This window comes from Capricornis sumatraensis, chromosome 18, assembly GCF_032405125.1.
Source record: "Capricornis sumatraensis isolate serow.1 chromosome 18, serow.2, whole genome shotgun sequence".
NCBI lineage: Eukaryota > Metazoa > Chordata > Mammalia > Artiodactyla > Bovidae > Capricornis > Capricornis sumatraensis.
The window spans coordinates 61,498,719-61,522,932 of record NC_091086.1 but is presented as its reverse complement, the minus strand read 5'-3'; positions in this window follow the sequence as shown (position 1 = coordinate 61,522,932).

Genomic DNA, 24,214 nt, shown 5'->3' with positions numbered 1-24,214 from the left:
ATTTAAAAACATCTGCACAAAAATACTTTATATATTTTTAATAACTTTTAACTTTTTCTTCTTTCCTTATTTGCATGTTCACATATCCCCTCTGAAAACATGTACCCCATCAAAGGCATATTTCAAACTTAAATTTGTTTTTGTTCATGGGATTTGAAAGATATAGCAATGACTGGGTCATAAATTTTGCCTGGTGATTGGATTCATCTTGTTTCCATGGTGATTAACATGGACCCCATTTGCCAGCCTATTAAATATAACTTACACTCAGTTACTGGAATTGGAGTCAGATTTTTGGTTAACTGTGGTTCTGCTGAAAAAAATTTAAAGAACTTACTAAAAGATCTTACTTACTAGGTAGTCCCTAGCAAGCCTTGGCTTGTTGAAACTCTTAACAATAGTACTTCTTCTTTTTGTCCTTTTTCAGTCAGTCATGTCTGAGTCTTTGCAATGCCATGGACTGTAGCCTACCAGACTTCTCTATCCATATGATTTCCCAGGCAAGAAAAGTGGATACATTGTCATTTCTTTCTCCAAAGGATCTTCCCCATCCAGGGATCGAACCTGTTTCTCCAGCATTGCAGGTGGATCCTTTACCTCTCAGCCACGGGGGGAGATCTATCTCACCACCTCCTCACTGCACACATCAACCTCTTCAGTTGCGATAATGGATTATGCAGCAAAGCTCACAGGTTGACAACCAAGATAAATAAGTAACCATGAGCCTTTATTTCCCTGCTCACCTCCCTTAAATTCTCTCTGTTTTCTTCAAGGCAAAACTTTGAGGTAGTTGTGCTTTCTACTTATGAGTTGCTATTTGTAAGTTACTATTTGTATTCATAAGAAACGATTAAATGTCCACTTGGCTCAGAATGCTTTTTTCCAATATGCAGAGAAAAATCAGACAAAACGGGACTTAAAAGTTTGGCATGGTCAATTCAAGTTTATCAGAATAAGAATAAAATTTCTGTTTATATCTAGTGAAGCCAGAGGGGGAACTTTGAACTAATTAGGGTAGGTGAGACCTTGATCCTCAAAAGACATCAATTCCCTAAGAAACCAGCTTTGCTTTGAGGGAAAAATGATTTTCTAGCTTTGGGACAGGAAAGAAAGGATAAGGCAAGAAGGTAATTAGAATTTCTTAACTGAGTGAAATCATGCCATACTGAAGGCATTTGTTTATCTAATTAGACCCTCAAGATTGAAATTCTGTGTACTTCAAAACTTTGCAGCTCCAACTTCAGGATATTCTCCAACGTAGCTCAGACATTTAAAATATAGATATGCATCATTTAATTACATCAATGTATAGCATTTTACAGATAAATGTCATAACTTATTGCATAACAACTGCACAGAATATTTTTCCCCGCTGTATGTGTGTGTGAGTGTGTATGTGAGTGTGTGTGTTAGTCTCTCAGTTGTGTCCAACTCTTTGAACCCCATGAACTGGGACTCATCAGGGTTTTCTGTCCATGGAATTCTCCAGGCAAGAATACTGGAGTGGGTTGCCATTTCCTTCTCCAGGGGATCTTACTGACCCAAGAATCAGACCTGAATCTCCTGCATTGCGGGAAGATTCTTTACCATCTGAGCCACTAGCACATTTTACTAATTTACCTAATCTTTTTTATACGTTCCTTCATCTGCTTAGCTTCCAAAGAAGCACTAGAAATCATCTACTCCAAATAGTATTCATGTTACAAAAGATAAAGTTGAACTTCACGGTGGTACTTGCTTGCCCAAGGGTACAGAGGCAATTAGTCATGGAGCTGAGAAAAACACAGGAGTCACCTGAGGTCTTGTTCTGTAGTATCTACAATCTTGTATCTGTTTGTTGTTTTAATTCTGGGTTAAATGGGCTTCCGTGGTAGCTCAGCTGGTAAAGAATCTGCCTGCAATGCAGGAGACCCTAGTTCGATCCCAGAGTTGGAAAGATCCCCTGGAGGAGGGCATGGCAAGCCACATCAGTATTCTTGCCTGGAGAATCCCATGGACAGAGGAGCCTGGCCAGCTACAGTCCATGGGGTCGCAAGAGTCAGACACGACTAAGCACAGCATAGCACAGTGAGGAAGCAGAGCTGGGAAGAGAATGAAGCATGAAATAGTATTTACTTCACTGTGGGAGTGTTCTGTAGAAGATACAAATACATTTCTTGAAATTTAAACATAAGAAATAATCCTACCCCCCGCCACTCAACTATCTGCTTTTCCCGTTCATTCTCTTGTTCTTTATGTTTTGAAAAAAGAGCTTACATTTCCCATTAGAAGCGGTCAAATTTGTTAGAAGTTCCCGTAGTTTTGCAGGCTTCACTCAAATTAAAAGTAATAGGTCCTGAAGGTAAAGACTTGGGGACACAGAATGTCTTTTGCCTTCATTTTAAAAGAATTTCCCATGAACAATTCAAAACAGGAGACTTTACTTGGGGGAGCAACCCATAAAGAAAGGAGAATTTCATGCCCAGAATCACAACTTTATTTTATATTTCTCTTTGCTTCCTTTACGCTATGGTTTTCCGTGTAATTTAGTGATTTATGTGGCATATCAGTTTGGCTGGTGGTAGTGGTGAGCCCTGGGTATAGGTAAGAAGGTGATGAGAGAACACAGAGAATGTAAACACTAATGAAACAGATTATAATCGGTCTGATTTTAATTAACACCATGAACTGGCAATTTTGAACAATTATGGTGATGAAATTACCCTTCTGTTCCAGGATGGACAGATCCCACCATCTGTACTCACATCAACACACCACTGCCTGAGAAATAATTGATATCACTTCAATCACTTTGGCCATTTGGAACTTAAAATAAATTCATTAGGGGAGATCCTGGGACCTGGATTCTCTGAGTTCTTCCACTTATAAATGTTTGTTTGTTTTTGCAGCCTTCATAACTCAAGATAAGCTTAACTAGACAAAGAATCCTTTAGTCACACTTTCTTTCCTATGTCAACTTAAATGTGTCAATACATTGCTTTCTGGAATAGAGAGAGACGTCCCTTCCTCATCATCTGTGGCCTCTGTGGCCGTCTTTACATTGGGCTTCCCTGGTGTCTCAGATGATAAAGAATCTGCCTGCAATGTGGGAGACCTGGGTTCAAGCCCTGAGTTGGGAAGATCCCCTGGAGAAGGGAATGGCTTCCCACTCTAGTTTTCTGGCCTGGAGAACTCCAGTGTAGCAAAGGGTTGGACATGACTGAGTGATTTTCACTTTCACTTACAGCCTGATGCCAGTCTGAACTTCTTAGCATTATTGGTTGGATATCTGATTGATTTTTGTATTTGGATAGTGGGTAACTTTTGTATTTATGCTTTTGAATTAATAGATTATTTTTTTTTAGCAGTTTTAGGCTTGCAGGGAAATTGAAATACCATTTCCATATCTCCACTCACTCTGACCCTTCTCCTGTTCCCCACTATTACTAACATCTTGCATTTGGGTATGCCATTTATTATAATTAGTAAGTAAATATTGATAGATTATTGTTACATTGATGTCCATAATTTACATGAGGCTTCATATTTTGAACTGTACACTCTCTGGGTATCAATAAATGTATAGCAGGTATCCACCATTCACAGAGAATGGTTTTGCTGCCCTAAAAACTCTCTTTTGTTATTTCTGTTTAATTCTCCCTTGTCCCCCCACCACTGATGTTTTTACTGTCTCCATAATTTTCTCTGTATGTAGCTGTTTTGGAATGGTTTCTTTCACTTAGTAATTTGCCTTTAAGATACCCCTTGGTCTTTTCATAGCTTGATAACTCATACATCTTTTTAACACTGAATAATATTCCATTGTCTGGATGTACCACCATTTATCAATTCATTTATCCAAAGACATCTTGGCTGCTTCCAGATTTTTGGCAGTCATGAGTAAAGCTACTGTAAGCATCCATGTGCAGGTGTTCACATAGACATAAACTTTCAACTTCTCAATTTTCAACTTTCAAATTTTCAATTTCAGTGAGATTACTAGATAACATAATATGAATATATTTTGTTTTGTAAGAAAGCACCAAGTTACCTTCCAAAGTAGCTGTGCCATTTTGCATTCCCATCAACAATGAACCAGAGGTTCTATTTCTCCACATCCTTGTCAGCATTTGGTGTTGTTAGTGTTTTGGATTTTAGCCATGCTAATCAATAGGTAATGGCATCTCATTGTTATTTTAATTTTCAGTTCCCTAGTGATATATAACATTGAACACAGTTTAATATAATGACTTTCCATCAGTTTGTCTTTTTATAAAAAGCATGTGTTTAGAATTTTTGTCCATTTCTGAAATGGGTTGCTTTCTTGTTAACTTTTTAAGAGTTCTTTGTTTACTTGAATACCAGTCCTTTAACAACTATGTGTTTTGCAAATTTTTCTCTGAGTCTGTGGTTTGTATTTTCATTCTCTTAACAGTGTCTTTTGCAGAGCAGAATTTTTAATGTTAAAGAAGTTTAACTTTTAATTAAAAGAAAAAAAAAAACTTTTTTTTCCTTCCTGCATTTTGCCTTCAGTCAGTTCAGTTCAGTCGCTCAGTCATGTCTGACTTTGCGACCCCATGGACTGTAGTCTGCCAGGTTCCTCTGTCCATGGGCTTCTCCAGGCAAGAATACTGGAGTGGGTAGCCATTCTCTCTGAAGGGGATCTTCCCGACCCAGGGATCAAACCCTCCCTCATTGCAGGTAGATTCTTTACCATCTGAGCCACAGGAAAACCCAAGGGAGTTCTAGAACTCTCTAGTATTGTTTTCACTGAAGGATCATAAAAGGGGGAAAAAAAGTACTTATTACTTTCTGAGATCTACCTTATCGGCTTCTTCCCTCACTTTTATCTATATCTTCTGTTATCTTTGTTTTGGATATTTTATATATCATTTTTTCCCTTTCAATTAGAGTTTATTCTGGAAGACAGATTACTAGTTTCTAAAATGATTGGCACTCAGACTACTTTCAGAATTGACTAAGACTCCCTTGCATTTTCTTTACTAACTGGATTCTCCTTGAAACCCCTCTTATTTTTGGTTGCTGTTCTCAAAGACGTCTGTGTGGTCACTAGAACAGGGCTTCTCTTCCCTGTCCATTAGTTACTTCTATGCATTTATCCTGCTTCCTAGTACATGTAGACACACAGCCCATGGATCTTTACCTGCCTTGCTTTGCTCCTACCTACCCATATGCTCTACAAAGTTGTAGCCACCATCTTTGAGCTTTTAATTATACCTATTTTTATTGGAGGATTAGGGGTATCGGAAAGTATGTTGCTGTTGCCACCACATTCTCAGAATTCATTCATGCTGTGCCAGTTCACTTCAGTCAGTACTGCACAACCCTATGGACCCTATGGTGGCTCACCAGGCTCCTCTCTCCATGGATTCTTTAGGAAGGAATACTGGGGAATACTGCCATTTCCTCCTCCAGCGTATCTTCCCAACCCAAGGATTCAATCCATATCTCTAATGTCTCCTGAATTGGCAGGCAGGTTCCTTACCACTAGCACTATATGGGAAGCCCAGAATTCATTCATAGACTTTGTAATATTCTCTTAACATTCCTGTGGCTCAGATCGTATCACTCTCTCATTACTTACTACTCTTCTCAGTATGTGGCATTTATTCATTCACTCTTTAAAAAATGGAAGCAACTTTTTACTTTATATTGGAATATAGCCAATTAACAATGTTGTGATAGTTTCAAGTGGACAGAAAAGGGATTCAACTACACAGATACATTATCCATTCTCTCATAAACTCCCCTCCCACCCAGGTTGCCACATAACATGGAGTCTTCATTCATTCTTTCAATAAATATTTATTATGTGCCAAGCATTTGGCAGGGCAGGGGGTGGGGGTGGCGCACAGGAGATTTAGCAGAGAGCAAAACTCATAAAACTTACATTGTAATTGTGAGAGATTAAAAAAAAAAAACAAGACAGTAAACAAGCAATGTATTATATGCCAGAAAATGATAAGTGTTATGATGAAAAATAAATAAAATTGAGTATGCAGAATGAAGAGCACGGGGAGAAAGAAAGCTCATTATTTTAAATAGGGAGGTAGAACAGATCTCTGTGATAGTTTTTCATTTAAACAGAGACTTGAAAACACTGAGAGAATGAGATTCATGGCTCCCTGGATGCACAATGAGTGAAATTTTCAAACAAAGGAACTAGTAAGCCAAAATTCCCTAAAGCTAGTGCATTCCTGAAGAACAATAAAACATCAAAATATCCAGTATGCATAAAGAGGAGTGAGTGAGAGCTGGATGTAGGAAAAAGCCCTAGATGTCAATGTGCAAATCCCTCTGGATCTCATAGGTCCTTTCAAGGATTTTGGGTTCTCTTCTTTGTCAGATGGGAAGTTTTGTGCAGATTAATACCATGGTTTTGCAGATATACTTTAAAAGGATTACCAGTTTGGGAGAGGATACACTTAGGAAAGCAAAGGCAGAAGCAATGTGGAGCAGAGACCAGTTGTCAACCCATAACAATATTCTAGGAGAGAGGTTGTAAAGTATGGATAAGGGAGGAATGAGAACTAGAAGAGATGGTAACAAGTGATGAGAATCTAGATATATTTTGAACTTCAAGGTGGCCTTGATCTGAGCAAACACAGCTGAGCATTGTACCTTTATATTTAAACCTCATATGGAAGTCCTCAGGCAGTTCATATGAGTGCCAGATACATAATTCCCAGTCCTTGTTTTCACATCCATTGAAATCACTCCAAATTTAAAAAAAAATGTTATCTTTACCTTGTATTGTTCAGAATAACTTTATAAGATAGACGAATAACCATCCTAGCAACTCTTCTCATACTTTTCCTTTTCTCTTAAACATTATCGCTTGCAATGCTCAGAAGTCTCTAATTTTTCAGCTCTCTAAAAACTCCTTCTTCATTCTCAGCTCAAGTAGGTTCTCTCTTTTTCTTTTCCCTCTACCCTGTCAACACTTTACTGCAATATAGATACAGCTTCTTTCACCAGGTCCTTTCTTTTCTCTTTAGTCTTTTTACCTTGAAGTGAAGTGAAAGTGGCTCAGTTGTGTCCTACTCTTTGCGACCCCATGGACTGCAGCTCAGCAGGTTCCTGTGTCCATGGAATTCTCCAGGCAAGAATACTGGAGTGGGTAGCCGTCCCCTTCTCCAAGGTGTCGTCCCAACTTACAGATGGAATCCCGGTCTCTAGCGTTGAAGGTGGATTCTTTACCATCTAAGCCAACAGGGAAGCCCCTTGTAACCTTATGGACCTCTTTCTGCTGGTCATGCATTTCTGCAGCAAAGATAATGCATACTCTTGCAGGATTCACATCTGGAGGTAGGAGAGAGGGAAAGAGATGTACAGAGGAAAATCTTTCTCTGTCCTTCTGCTCAGTCATGTCCAACTCTTTGTGACCCCAGGGACTGTAGCCTGCCAGGTTCCTCTGTCCATGGGATTTTCCAGGCAAGAATTCTGGAGTGGGTTTCCATTTTCTTCTCCAGGGGATCTTCCTGACCCAAGGATTAAACTCGCATCTCCTGCATCTCCTGCAAAAGCAAGAAGATTCTTCTACCCTCTGAGCCATCTAGGAAGCACAAAGGAAAATAAGGGGCAGCAAATGATCAAAACTCCCCTTTACTTAAAACAGTGGCTGGAGATATAGTTGGAGTGTTACATATTGATCATTTCCCCTTTTCATTTCCTTTTTCATTCATCCAATCACAGTCTTTCTGTGTAGCATGATGGAATAATTTGTGGCAGTCTAACAACTTGAGAAATCAAAATCCACTTCTGTTCCCTCAAAACCACTCCATATATAGACTTCTGGGAAAAAAGTGACATTCTAAAGTGACACATACAGGCCAAAAACACTGTATGAGATGTTTTAAAACATTGGGAGTTATATTTAACTGTAAAGTAATGACATCCCTGTAGTCTTCTCATTCTGCTCCTACCAGCCATGTACTAAATGTGTTTTCAATATGCTCCAAGATGAGGGGACAGATAGTTTTAGGAGAAGAACAAGGGTGAATAGGGTTGCATTTTTGTACTTTAGAACCTCTCAGGCCAACTGTTAGGGGGGACAAAAATTTTGAGAAACATGATTTGATTCTTCCTGAAGGCAGGAATCTTCAGTAGAGAATTCTACTTTTCTCTGGCAAAATTTCGAAGACAGGGAGCACCCTTAAGTATTTCATGATAAGATCTGAGAGAAATGTAGCAATGTTTTCCTATGGAAGAGATGTTGAGAGCTGCTTTATGAAATGTCTGCAGAAAGGAAAGAAGAAGCCAGTGTTCCAACCAAAGGCCTAGTGGAGGAGATAAGTAAAATTTACTGTGAAAGGACTGTGCCTTGCACTATAGATGGATATCAGCTAAGACCTTTGCTGAAAGTAGACGCCCAGGAATCACACATGACACTTCAGCTCCTTCTGCCAAAGCTTATCCAAATGCCTAGCTACATTTATACACTCTTAGTATAAAGAGGTTTAGAAAGGCATTTCCTAGATGGACAATTGGCATACCTGTGAAACACCTGACTTCTATTTCTTTAGGAATAAGAGAACATTAGATACTAATGGGAATTTCAGCTATGTCCCCCACAGATGGAATCAGGCAGAGAGAACTAGGTATATCTGGAGTACACTTATTTATACAGTTTAACTCAGATCAATTGTGAATTCAGAATCATAAGTTATGTTTAGTTTAAGAATACATTAAATAACATTTTTGTACACCTGGGTAGCATATATGAAATACAGTCCTGGATACAGCTTCGTGTGCTGTGTACTCAGTCACTCAGTTGTGTCTGACTCCATGGACTGTAGACTGCCAGGCTCCTCTGTCCATAGGATTCTCCAGGCAAGAATATTGGAGTGGGTTGGCATTTCCTACTTCATGGGCTCTTCCTGACCCAGGGATTAAATCCATTTCTCTTGTGTCTCCTGCATTGTCAGGCAGATTCTTTAACACTGGCATCACCTAGGAAGCCCAGTACAGCTTTAACAGGATATACAGTCTGGCCCAGGAATGTGACAAGTTAACACCAGTGCATCTCTAAAGTTTCTGTTTTAGAGAGGGAAAGATAAATTTCTGCTATTATTATAGAATTCCTGAGGTCATGTAAGCAGGTATCCAGCTACAGTTCTTATAAAGTCATTGGAAGTGCTCTGGAAAGAATCTGAATGTGTCCACAAGCGAGGTGCAAACATAATGGCATTGCTAAGGGACTGTGAAAGAGGAGGAAGGCTAAATGGAATGGAAGAAGAGAAAGTGGAGCTTTCTGTGGATAATTCCTGCATTAGTCTGGTAATATAGCTAGGTAAAGCCATATACCTTGAATGTTTAAAAAGATGATTGTTTCAAATGTAGAGTAAGTATGTACTTGAACCTGATCAAACCCATGTCCTAAAAAGCCCCATGGGGGGAAAAAAAAAACAACTTATTTTGCATCATCTCAGGCTGCTATGTTTAATTTTCTTTGCTCCTTCTCATTGTGAAAATTCTCTGTGAAAGGGCTGAATCGTTACAAAGAAAGATGTGTTCTTTCTAGTCAGAGAGAAAAGTGAGTAACAGATGTAAGAAACAGATGATGTGAGCACTTCCCATAAGTGGCAGTAGAAGACACGTGTTCTGGGCCATCAGAAAGTAAAGGTGAGTCAATTCTTTCACGTGTGAATTAGTGACAGTTAAATCCCAGAGCTGCCTGTAGAAACGAGAGCAAGAGAAGAAGCTGGACAACTCTCTAAATCATCACAAACTTTACACTGAATTAATACTTTGTGACAAATAAATTCAAGGGATTAGATCTGCTAGAGTGACTGAAGACCTATGGACAGCTGTTCAAGACATTGTAAAGGGGGAAGTGACCAAGACCATCCCCAAGAAAAAGAAATACAAAAAGGCAAAATGGCTGTCTGGGGAGGCCTTACAAATGGCTGTGAAAAGAAGAGAAGTGAAAGGCAAAGGAGAAAAGGAAAGATATAGCCATCTGAATGCAGAATTCCAAAGAAAAGCAACGAGAGATAAAAAAGATTTCCTCAGTGATCAATGCAAAGAAATAGAGGAAAACAACAAAATGGGAAAGAATACAGATCTCTTCAAGAAAATTAGAGATACCAAGGGAACTTTACATGCAAAGATGGACTCAATAAAGGACAGAATTGGTATGGACCTAACAGAAGCAGAAGATATTAAGAAGACGTGGCAAGAGTACACAAAAGAACTGTACAAAAAAGATCTTCATGACCCAGAAGATCATGATGGTGTGATCACTCACCTAAGCACATACTGGAATGTGAAGTCAAATGGGCCTTAGGAAGCATCACTACAAACAAAGCTAGTGGAGGTGATGGAATTCCAGTTGATCTATTTCAAATCCTAAAAGATGATGCTATGAAAGTGCTGCACTCAGTATGCCAACAAATTTGAAAAACTTCACAGTGGCCACAGGACTGGAAAAGGTCAGTTTTCATTCCAATCCCAAAGAAAGGCAATGCCAAAGAAAGGAATGCTCGAACTAACGCACAAATGCCCTCATCCCACACGCTAGTAAAGTAATGCTCAAAATTCTCCAAGCCAGGCTTCAGCAATACGTGAACTGTGAACTTCCGTATGTTCAAGCTGGATTTAGAAAAAGCAGAGAAACCAAAGATAAAATTGCCAACATCTGTTGGATCATCAAAAAAAGCAAGAGAGTTCCAGAAAAACCACTACTTCTGTTTTATTGACTATGCCAAAGCCTTTGAATGAGTGGATCATGACAAACTGTGGAAAATTCTTAAAGAGATGGGAATAGCAGACGATCTTACCTGCCTCCTGAGAAATGTGTATGCAGGTCAAGAAGTAACAGAACTGGACATGGAACAACAGAGGGGTTCCAAATTGGCAAAGGAGTTCATCAAGGCTGTATATTGTCACCCTGCTTATCTAAATTTTATGCAGAGTACATCATGAGAAATGCTGGACTGGATGAAGCATAAGCTGGAATCAAGATTGCCGGGAGAAATATCAATAACCTCAGATATGCAGATGACACCACCCTTATGACAGAAAGTGAAGGAGAATTAAAGAGCCTCTTGATGAAAGTGAAAGAGGAGAGTGAAAAAGTTGGCTTAAAACTCAACATTCAGAAAACTAAGATCATGGCATCTAGTTCTATCACTTCATGGCAAATAGATGGGGAAACAGTAGGAACAGTGGCTGACTTTATTTTTCTGGGCTCCAAAATCACTGCAGATGGTGATTGCATCCATGAAATTAAAAGATGCTTGCTCCTTGGAATAAAAGTTATGACTGACTTAGACAGCATACTAAAAAGCAGAGATATTTCTTTACCAACAAAGTCTGTCTAGTCAAAGCTATGGTTTTTCCAGTAGTCATGGATGTGAGAACTGGACTATAAAGAAAGCTGAGCACCAAAGAATTGATGCTTTTGAACTGTGGTGTTGGAGAAGACTCTTGAGAGTCCGTTGGACTGCAAGGAGATTCAACCAGTCCATCCTAAAGGAAATCAGCCAGTAATATTCATTGGAAGAACTGATGTTGAAGCTGAAAGTCCAATACTTTGGCAACCTGATGTGAAGAAGTGACTCATGGGAGAAGATTCTGATGCTGGGAAAGGTTGAAGGCAGGAGAAGGGGATGTCAGAGAATCTGATGATTGGATGGCATCACTGACTCAAAGGACTTGAGTTTGAGTAATAAACTCTGGGAATTGGTGATGGACAGGGAGGGCTGGCGTGCTGCAGTCCATGGGGTTGCAAAGAGTTGGACACAACTGAGCAACTGAACTGGTGATGAATACCTTGTGACTTGATATGCAGAGGTTTCTTTAAAAAAAAAAAAAAACTTTTTTAAAAAAACATTCTGAGCTGGTAAATTGAGTCCTGATGTAAATACTCTGCCTTGCAAATTTATCAGGGTTTTAGTTCTGTCCAAAATGTCATTCTGCCATCTCTCGGAGATTGTATTCATTTACACAGTCATATCCATATTTACATCACAGGAATCAGGAAGGAGCCTGTAGCTACATATTTTATTGTGGAAAATGAGGGAAAGAAACTCAGACACAACTAGAAATCTCTCTAGATGTAAATATCCAGCCATAAAAAAGAGAAAATAAACTAGTATCTATATAGACTAGTAGGGTAAACTAGTCTATATCCATATCTAAAAGAAGACTGTCATGAAAAAATTATATTTTATTGATAATGGAATAAATAAAAGATAAAATAGAATTATGCAACATAAGAACTCAAATAGAATGTTGGCGAAGGTAAGTGAAGATAGAGAAAAAGAGAGAGAGAAGGCGAGAGAGGGAAAGGGAAAGTGCAAGTGTTGGTCACTCAGTCATGTCCAGCTCTTTACATGGACTGCAGCCCACCAGGCTCCTCTGTCCATGGAATTTCCCAGGCAAGAATTCTGGACTGTGCTGCCTTTGTCTTCTCCATGGGATCCTCCGAACCCAGGGATAGAAACTGGGTCTCCTGCATTGCAGGCAGATTCTTTACCATCTGAGCCACCAGATTAGAGAAACAGAAATGTAATTGGAAGCTAAATCTGGATAGTATACATACATAATGCTTAATTCTTGTTGTGAGAATGAAAATGTTACTTTTATACTGAAGGTGATCACAGATCAATGGATGTTTCTTTAAATCTTCTACATCTGCCTTTCCTCCACAGATTTGTTCAACAAAAAGACATTTTAAATGGAAATGCAAGCTTATTTTAGCATGTCTTCATCATCCTATTTTTTCATTCCTTGGCTCAGGAGTAGTAAAACATGAATATTTCATGTCAATTTTAGGGCAATTTTTACATATGGAATAGCTCCCCTGCCTGATAGCTTGACATCTGTCATTTTGGACATTATAGCAATTAGATGATACTTTAAAAAAAAAATCTCACTAAAATATACATATCCTTTGTGTTGGCTAAAAGTAAATAAATAAGTAAAATGAGAAAGGGAAATGGAAGAGATACATGAAGATCAAAGTGAAATAAATATGCCTAAGTTAGATCTTAATTAAATTTTACAGCTCTGACTACATTGGCAGGAACTGAAAGATTTAAATGTTCAGGATACATCAATGCATTTGCAGACTTCAAATGCTATTTGCTTTGAACTCACACACATAGTGACCTTACATTATTTTTTTCCCTTGGATTAGGAAGGACATGGTTATCACACTAATAGAAATGTGGTCTGTGAGAGTACCCTAAGTAATAGATAATTCCCATGTGGCCCAAGTGCTTAAGTGAATTTGAAGCATGTGTTCTGCTTGAAAGCCATTTGGATAGAGCAAACCAACCACACACAATTGCTAGGACATTACACAAGGGAAAATGCAGAAAATGAAATTGTTGGCAAAGATAATGATCACGAGTGCAGAGTCTAAGAGCAGAAAGCTTTATGGAATACCACACTGTCTATTGTGAGCCAGCGAAGAAAAGATGGTTTACATTTGAAACAAAGTGGCAATAGTGTAAGACTCCTTAGTGAATTGGGTAATAAAAGTATAAAGGCTTTTATCATTATTATTATTATTATTATTATTATTATTAAGGTCACCAAAAAGTTATAACCTGAGAAAACGGGCTCAGTGTGCAGAGTTTTAAGCGTTTCAAGGGTGATACGCCTGTGGGTTAGAATGGCATCTTTTGGACTGGCTAATACTATTGTGCTTTCTCTGGATGTTCCTTTCTTTCACTTAAGAAAGGGGCTGCGGAGAAGATAAAACAGCAGCATCACGGATGTCAAATACCAACAAAAATATAGATGAGATTATAAATTTGAAAACAATACCACAGTTCTCACTATGTCAGAAAATGAAGAATTAAAATACTGAGTTAAAATAGAGAGAGTTATACGTATTACATTCAGAATGTATCCACTCTGAGAATTCCAGTTAAAATAAACTGGTGTGTGAAGTGAAAATTATCTAGCAGGAACATTCAAAACCAAAGCTCAAAGACTAAGTGATACAAGACATTTGGATTTTACCAAAAATAAGGTAAAATTGTATATCCAGTTAATATCAACTTTCTGAAGTAAAGCAATAGCATTTTGGTAGAAAATGGAAAGTAATTGAATACAGAATTCACAATTCCAGCATAGAAAATGAGAGGGGATTTGAAGGGTAGCATTGAGTTACCATGATTCATAGGAAATAATCTGATAAATAACTTAGTTTGAAAAGATAAAAGACATTAATTCATCACTCTATTTCTAAATTCTATAATCCACAAATAACTGTAAAATGAATTTTTTGAATCTCATGTAATTTGATTTACATGTGGAAAAGTGGAAAGGGTTCATCATGTGGCCTTCTGGCATGATAGGGGATGTTGTGATGCAATATTATTATTATTATTTTTGCTTCTGTTAAGGCCCTTGTATTGGGCTGCAGTGGTATAGGCTAATTTCATTTTCCATTCAACATATAGGCCAACTCTCTGGTCAAAAACCAAGAGCATGATTCTATCATAATTCTCATATTCATCAATAGATTTGCTTGTTTCCCCATTGTTATTACTTTGATTGATTTCCCATTGAAGTAGAGGCATTTGAGTGTAAATTTTGGAGATAGACTTTGGGTTCAGATTCAGGAAAGCTAAGGGGGTATATCTTCCTTCACCACCAAAATCCAATTAAAACGGAAGAGTAAGAGATAATGTACAATTACTAGGAAACTTCTGTGGGTACCATTAGTGGATGTGAAATAGGGAGAAATCCAAATGATAGAAAAAAGAATTCAGCTGCTGATAAATATGAAATATGTATATGTATTTAGAAAAGCCCTTAAATCAAATACAGCATGACCTAAGATAGAGTATCCCGTGGGCCCAGAAGAAAGACTGTGACACAAGATTTCAGAATGGCTATTCCAGAGTCCAGTCTCAAGAAACCAATCAAACTCAGTGTTTGTCCTAGGTAAAGCCATAAGCAGGTTTGTAACTGATGCAGGTCACCTGCTATTTACAACATTAGAAATTGAGGCCAGATTGAAATAGAAGAAGGCGCCAGGTAATCTATTTCCACGATAAACAAGGAGCATCTCCTCAATCAGTGTCAAACCCCTGCCAACTCTGAGGGAGATCCTGTCCAGCTTCATGGGCTGGGCTGCTTACAACCACCAGGCTCTGAAACCACCAGCTGGCTGGATCACCAGCTAACACTGAGTTTTCTATCATTTAAGGAAACATATCCCACTTGCCGATACTGGTTTAGACATGCATCTTCCCAAGTGGCTTTAGTGGAAGTGCCAAAGAACTTGCCTGCCAATGCAGGAGCCGCACGAGATGCAGGTTTGATCCCCAGGTCGGGAAGATCCTCTGGAAGAGAGCATGTCAACCCACTCCAGTATTCTTGCCTGGTGAATCCCATGGATGGAGGATCCTGGTGAGCTACAGTCCATATCATCACAAAGAGTCAGATGCAACTGAAGCAGCTTAGTACACATATAAACCCACTTACATATATTAATAGATCACCAGAAATCAAAGAGTACTGAAGAAGAATAAGTAATAATATGTAGAAGTATATGAAGAGCTATTCAAGAAATAGGAAAAAAAAAAAACACCTCTAAAAATCTGTTCCTTATGCTAGAAAACTAGTCAATATCAGAGTTCTAAATTGAGAAACTTTGCTAAAAATAATGATTGTAGAAATCAAGGATGTTTCATACACTAATAATAACAATAAACTGAATTAAGTGACTAAATTGAAGTGATGAGTACCAGAATAGATATGGTAGAAAGATTAATCATCCTGAAGATGGAGCACTTTGCCTAGAAATTGATTTGAAAAAAAGTGAAAACAAGTGAATTCAAAAAGAAAACGTAAGAAAGGATGGAGAGGGAGAGGGCAAGGGAGAGGGAGAGAGGCCAGAGGATGCATCCAGAGTCTGCAATACTTTGTTCAAAATTAATCCCAGCAAAGGAGAACTCAGAGGGATGACAAAATCAATAACCAAAAATCTATAGAAAAACTCCCTAGTGTAAAAGTGACTCATGATTCACATTGAAAGTGCTTACATAACGTCTTCCAAGCATCTTAGGCTTTCCCAGACAGATGTTCAATGTCTGGAGAATTTGAGATGGATTATCTATTTTTGCCTTGGGGACCTCTTGCTGCCTGTGTTGGGATACGGACCTGACTTAGAGCAGATGTCACACGGACAACATTTTAACTCTCTATGTCCTGCTCACTCCCCATCTGGAGAGTCTTTGATGCTGGTTCTCCATCAAGGAAAGGATTCTTCCTCATCAGCCCTTTCCAGCATCTGTGCCCAACTTGCTAATCTAACTAAATTTGGGTCCCCTGACCTATGTGCAATAAAGTCAACCTTCTCACACCAGGTTGTGGTGAAGAAAAGTGCAACTTTTATTTTAGGTGCCAAACAAGGAGTATAGGTGGTTATTGCTCAGAAGACCTGAGCTCTCTGATGGATTTCAGGGAAAGGTTTGTGTGAGTCAGAGGATTTGTACAGCTTGCAAACTTTCTTCTGATTGGTTGGTGGTGAGGTAATCAGGAGTCAGCATCATCAACTTCCTGATTCCAACCTGTCTGTATTGTACTTGCTTGTGGGCAGCTAACTTCTCCCATTTGGTGGGGCTTTCAGTATCTGTTAACCAACCAATAAACAAACAAACCTCTAAGGATTTGGCTCATAATATTATCTATAGTTTTTGAGGAAGAACTAATTGTCCTTGATTATAATTTTGTCTTGGAACTGTTTTCTTTGTGTGTGTATTTTCTCACTTCTCTGATTTAAGTGTATTCCTTGGAACTCAGGGTAGGCCTCAGAAGCTGTAGTTTTTCTGGAAATAAGAGGAAGGAGAGGACATAGGGGCCCTTTCCTGGGAAGACCCCATAGGGTTCTGTATGGTTGCAAACTGAATGTAGTTGGTCCTGCGGTACCACCTGCTTTCTGTCACCTGCTACTGTCTTCTGTCACGCTGGCTATTCTCCTCTAACTATGCCCTCCTATTTTTCTACTGGTCTTTATTCCATTGCCTATCTGGAAGGAGAGAAAAACACCAAACTGTCGTGTATTCTACATGTAAGACTTGCCTACTTGATGAAGCCTAATCATGAGAAAATAAAACTTGTTGTTAGAAACCAAAGGTACTGAATCTGAGGCCACCATATCTGTTTCTCAACAACTCAACAAATACACGATATATTTAGAAAAATACCAACTTTGGGAAGGAAATCAACCCAATTATATCTGAAAAAAAATCCCTTAACTGAGTAATTATGAATTATATAATCATTATGATTATTTCTCCATCAGGCTTATAGAAATGGAAAGGAAATAAATTATATAGAAATAAAGAAATGAAGAAGAACTCCTGGAGTATATTCAATCATCATTTTTATAATCACAGAAAATATATTAAAACTGGATGAATTGTGTTACTGTTTGATTTTCCAAAAGCATAGCTAACAATTTCAAAGAAGGCTTATGTACTGGAATATAAAACACATTTGAGAATTTAGCTGCATATGGCTGATATCTACTAACTTAACATAACTAATAAAACAATAAAGTCATTGATACAAGATTTGAATAAAATAAGACTGAAATTTGTTTTTAAATCTGTGAGCTGTAACACCCATTAATTGCTCATGTGTAATTGTGTAATTGTCCCACTTGCATTTTCATCTTATTTCCAATAATATCCTGGAACTTCTTATTGCGTGCTTTGGTGAACTTAACAAAGGCAGCATGCTGGGGTGAAATGAGATATGGAATCAGTAGATTTGCGCTACAGCACTTACTATCAGAATGACTTTTAATACAATATCAACTTTTCCATAAATGTTACATTTCCAGCCTACAAATGGTAATTGAGTCTGAACCAGGCTGTGATTTGCTGTAGCCAATAAAAATGAGTAGAAGGGGCTCCGGGCTAGATCTGATCTTGGTCTTCAGAAGGCCTGAGAGCTACTATTTCACAGAGTATCCTGATTTTCCAGTTCTAACATCGTGCATTTCTGTTTAGCCCCCAAGTCTGGGGTGTAAACCCTTTTGATCAGAACAACAAATCTTTTAAACAGTTCTATACCGGTCTTTATGGGAAGCTCTCCTCACTTTCCCAAAAGATTCTATCTCTGATGTTACATATCAAGTCTGGAATATAAAAAAAACCCTGTTCCCTGAAACCTACAAACCATTAGCCACATGTTCCTTTTAATCTTTTCCAGAAAAAAAGGAAACTCTATCTATATCTCTAGTCTTCTGCTTTATGAGGATAATAACTTTGAAAAATAGGTAATATCCCTTCACCCCAACTCAATGAGGGGAATCAAACATATCTATTAATTTCTCTCTTCCTGAGTCATATCTAAATCCTCATGAAGTTTTGTGCATGTGCTGCAGAAAACCTCCCCATTATTCATGTCAAACCACCTTAATCTTCTCACCATGCTCCTCAGATGGTGTTAAACCCTCCTCTCAAAAGCACAGGGGCAGGGAGATGGCAGAAAGAGATGGGATTACTCTCTCTAGGCACATTTTCCAAATGGCAGCTTTACAAAAAAACATTGAAGGTGTTTTCTGGAGAAAAGAATTGCTAAGAATGTGACAAAATATTCAAAGAAGCCTTCTGAAAGAAATGCCTATTTATTTCTGAAGGCACCATTACTAGTCAAACCTCAAGTTACATAGAAAAGTCGGAGCTGTCTCCTTCTTGTAAACTTTCCTGTTGGTCCACATTCATGCCATGTACTCCCACCCTCATCTGAGAGTCACCTTTGCTTCCTCTTGCTGTTTGGGATTTTTTGATTGTTTTGTGGAGTGGAGATGTTTTTTACCAGACTATGCTTGTCTGATTATGCTTTTCTCTCTAGACCTTGTGCTTACTAAGAACTGTACCTCTACACAAACCTACTGTCTTGAGAAAAGAATGTTGTGCAATTTGTATGGTTTCCAAGATGTGCAGATTCTATTCTTTGGACTTTATTTCTTTTCTGTCTCTTCCTCATAAACAACATCTCTCTTTAAGCAAACTGTGACTACCTAAACCTCCAAAGGAGTTCTTCTCCAACTCCAACCCCCTAGAAATTGTAGAGCTGAAAGGGAACCTAGAAATCATCCAAGCTTGCTCAGTTTGGAGATACTGAAGAGTAGGAAGGTTAAATGAATTGCCAAGTGTAACCTAGAGAGTTAGCCGAAATTGGATGAGAGCCCAGATGTGATGTTGACTCAGGGCTCATTATTTAACTATTAAATAATGCTTTATGAGTTACTTTATCAAAACACTCTATAAACATTCTATTTTATAATTCACAGAGTATAAAGGAGTGACCATAAAATCTCAGAGTGGCTCTAACTTCCTGGCTACAACACAATGACAAATAACAAAAATAATCTTTTGAACAGAAATTGCTCACAGTGTATTTTTCAACCTAGAAAAAAACTGCAATAACTATACACATCCTCCTAAACCATGAAAGAGAAAGTTCGTGGGCCTGTACCTGCTCAGCAGATCTTTTTGAACACTCTTGGGAGGAGTATTCTTGGTGGACCTGCTTGCAATCATTGCCTTTCTCTCCATTCGTCTCTGTTCATTTTTGAGGATTGTCAGTAATTGCTAGAAATTCATACCTACCTGGTAGCACTTTTAGCCTCTTTCAGTAAATATCACAACTTTTGAATCAAATGTCCAAATAACTTACTCCTTCCTTTTACAGTTGGCAACTTGCTGCAAATCTTGGAATTAAGTTTGGGAGAAATCCAATTTTCCTCAGTGTGCATTGTATCCTTTGTCTGCCCTTTAGCTATCTGTCATGGATTTGGCCTTCCAGGGAAATTTGTATGATATTCATGTAGTATAGAGTCAGGGGCAGTGGTTTTCAGATGTTTCCCTATTCATGGCAAACATGTTATTCATTCCCTCAGCACATAGCTATCGAATATATATGCCATGGCCTGTGGAAAATGCTGGAGCAAACAAAATACTGAGCAAGACTGACGATGCTCCAGACTTTCTACAGCTTTCAATATCTCACAGAGATAAGCAGTTTAGAATTTCATAATTATATAATGGGAGAAATAAAAAGTACTAAGGTGGCTCAGAAGGTAAAGGATCTGCCTACAATTCAGGAAACCTGGGTTCTCTCCCTGGGTGGGGAAGATCTCCTGGAGAAGGGAATAGCAACTCACTCCAGTACTCTTGCCTGGAGAATTCCATGAACAGAGGGACTTGGAGGCTTACAGTCCATGGGGTTGCAAAGAGTCAGACATGACTGAGGGACTAACACTTTCAGTTTTCAGTAGGAGATAGAGTGGTGGCAATTTATCATGTTCCAGAATGCAATAGGCATGAATTTAGGTGAACTCTAGGAAATGGTGCCAGACAGGGAGGCCTGGAGTTTTGCAGTTCACGGAGAGACGAAGAGTCAGATACACCTGGGTGCCTGAACAGCAACAACAACAAAATTCTACCTACGAGGTGTGACTTCTGAGCTGAGACTTATGATGCAGCTAGCCAACAGAGCAGCTATATAATTTGTGAGACTCAGGTTAAAATGAAAATTGTGGATCCCCCTTATTCACAAATCATTGTGGATTTCAAGAAAGCAACAGCAGAGCATGAAACCAATTATGTGGTCCTGTGTGACTCATAAAACTGGCCTTACTAGCCAGAAAAGAGCAGGGTTAGAAAGACTATCTGGAGGTTAGCACCTCCCCCGTCATATGTCAAAGCCTAGCGGTCAGACAGAGGATAGTATATGTGAAGAGCAATGCCTGGATGGTTGTAAAAACGGTTTTATAGGTGAGGCAATGTAAGTACCTTGATGTTTTCCCTCTACCAATCTCAGTAAATGCCTAGTTCACTGTGTCCCAGGCACTGTTCTAAGAGTTTCCTGTGAACTGAATCATGTAATGTCACAATAACCCCATATAGGACAGACTATTGCATTGCCTCCATTTTGCAGATGGAAACCCTGAGGTAGAGAAGTTGAGTTACATTGGCAAGTTCATGTTATAGTACTATGGGAGTGGTCTACTATCTTCCAATCAAGATAATACAGTAACCAGTCAAGATGTATTCAGTTAATACACTCCCTTCCTGCAGTCACATCTCATGCAAAGTGTATAAATCTACTCTCAGTTATTATAATCTGCGAATTTCCCCTTTACCTACATGAACACTTCATAAACTCTTTGAATATTTTTTCTCCTATTGATTAATCTCTTCTATATCATGGTTCCTCTCTCATGAGACTTGTTTTTCTTTCTTTTTCTTTTTTTTTAAGTTTATTTTTTATCCCTTGCCCCCTTGTCTCCTCCCTGGCTTATTCTGGAAGCTGCCATCTTTCCTTTGTTTTCTTTTTACATTGTATCCTGCCTCCACCCACATTTTCTGGAAGTGGTGGTCTTACATATGGCCTCCCCCTGTCCTACTCAAGGTAACTCTATCTCAGCCATTTTCCCCAGGTCCAAGCTTGAATTCCTTCCCTCCAGACCAAAGGGAAAACCCATAGGAAAGAGTTGGTGGGTGGATACTCTCGCTTTGTAGCTTGCTCCCTCGGGATTCTGACCTGGCACAGTAGCCACTCACTGTTGTGTATAAACTTATCTAGTTTTTCCTGGTCTCTATCCAAGAAAGAGTCCTCCTTTTTCTGCAATCCTGCCTGGGATGAAAGCAGTGGTGGTAAGTGCCTCCTTCTTTTCTGGAGTTTGCTTCATTTCCATTTCTTTGTGTTCTCTGATCTCTGTTAAGTTTAAAAAAACTATGATTTGCCACTTCTCTGGATTGCTTCATTTCTTAGGGTGGAAGTAATGGGCTCCTGCAGCTTTCTGCTGTGAACCAGCAGAGGAAAGCCACACATGTATATCCTAAAGAAGTGTTTCAAAGTGTCTAGAGGCACCTCATTTACGGAAAAAAATATGATTTTGGGGTTTTGACCTAGATTTACATTTTATCTATACCATTTGGAAGCTACACAATCAATGGATTAATCTTTTTGAATTTTACTTTCTTTTTATGTGAAAAGATTGTAATATCATTTACGTGATAGCCTTGTTAGAACAATTAAATTAGGATATTTCACATGTGATAGACCTTCAAATAATTTTAATCTGCTTAGGCTGCTATAAAAAATGTCATAGCCTAGGTAACTTAAACAGTAGACATTTAGTTATCATTGTTCTGAAGGCTGGGAATTCCAAGATCAAGGTGCCAAACTATACGGTTCTCAGTAAGGGCTCTCTTTCTGGCTTACAGACAGTGGTCTTCTTGCTGTGTCTTCATATTTGGGCTGTCTGCCAGGAAAGAGAGCTGAAGAACCAATACTTTTGAATTGCAGTGCAGAAGACTCTTGAGAGTCCCTTGGACAGTCAGGAGTTCAAACCAGTCAATCCTAAAGGAAATCAACTCTGCATATTCATTGGAAGGACTGATGCTGAAGCTGAAGCTCCATCTGATGCCCTGATGCTAAGAACCTACTTGTTGGAAAAGATCCTGATGCTGGGAAAAGTTAAGGGCAGGTGGAGAAGGGCCAACAGAGTATGAGATAGTTGGATGGCATCATCGACTCAATGGACTTGAGTCTGAGAAAACTCCAGGAGATAGAGAAGGACAGGGAAGCCTGGTGTGCCTCAGTCCATGGGGTCACAAAGAGTCGAACATGACTTAGCAGCTGAATAACAACAACAGACAGAGAGACAGAGAGACATATTGCTGTTTATGATCTAGTCTCTGAAGTCATAAAGCATCATTTCACCCCACACTATCAAACGAGGCACTTACAGAGATCTACCTTGTTTCAACAGGAAGCAACATAGATCTTACACTTTGATGGAGGAGGGACTGCGTCCCATCCTAAGAAGAGGCAGTAGGATGAGATACATATTTGTGAGGCCATCTTTGGAAGTATAACTGCAAACACCTGTGGAAGAAATACTGTGTCCCACAAAATAACCTGGCTGTCAAATAATCTAGTTCACCTTTGTTACTTAAAAAAAAAAATTCATGCATGTTTTCCTTGATCTGAACACCCAAAAATTACCTCCTAGATTTTATTCTTAATAGGTACAGAATGACATTTTTTTTTTTTTTTTTCCCTAGCCACCTCAGGACTTGGAGGGGAACCAAACAGGAAGTGCAGAAGGTAGTCCATCATGTGCAGCTACTAGGCCACCTCCCATCAGCTCTGTCCTTACATGGAAGTAATTTACTTTAGAATCAAGAACGTTGCTTGAATTCTACCTTTAGTCATTGAATTTATTCCATTTCTTTAGATCTTGAAGTTCTGTTCAATCTTATTCTTATGCCTAAGAACGATTCTACCATAACTCAATATGAGAAACATTTTTAAAAGTCTTTTATGAAAACATTAATGAAACAAAGGTCAAAGCTCTCATTTGACACAAAGCCTTTGATGAGACCAAGTTACTTTAATCTTTTATTGATCAAACAGGAACACATTAAACTATCAGTCATCAATCTACCTAATTTTCTTTAAAAATAGCTCATGTTTCTTAACCTTAACCAGGGTATTATGAAAAAAACATTTTAAATACTTTTCTGTCATCTCTGTACCTTGTGTCCATTGTTTTACTAACATTGCTATCACTAAACCAAGAAAATATTTTAATTTTCTTATTAAGGTTATGATGAGTCTGATGAAAAACACTTAGTCACACTTTTCAGCAAACAGACAACAGACTACTTAAAAATTTTTTTCACTAGTCTTTTGCTTGACTAACTTCATCATTTGTGTAACCACTGCTTTTGCCTGTATGTATAAGAAAAATGGCGTTGGTCAAAAATAAGCTTCTAGAACATAGTGCAACCTCAAACACTGATCAAAGATGACCAAGCAAGATCTGAAAATTCCACTTTACTTCATTATTGAAATTTTTGTAGAGAACTAGACTTGAATTAAATTTAAATAGCCATATTTTCTAGGTTTATTCACCAATTTTCATTTCATTAATTCTACAAATATTTATGATTTTTCCTCACTAATAGATGGACTCCTGACCATCTTAGCAGCCAGACTGGAATGAGAAAGCCATGGGCTAGAGAAATTGCAGGTTTTTTTTTTTTTTTTAATCTACTCTTTGGCACACTGCTGATGTCTGTGCGTGTGTTTAATTAATTTAGTTGCCAACTTTAAGATTTGAGAAAATTTAATCCACAAGAGGCAAAGGTTTACAGTTGGCTGGAACAGGGCCAATTGAATTATGTGACATTCCAAACATCTACTTACCTCTTAAAGA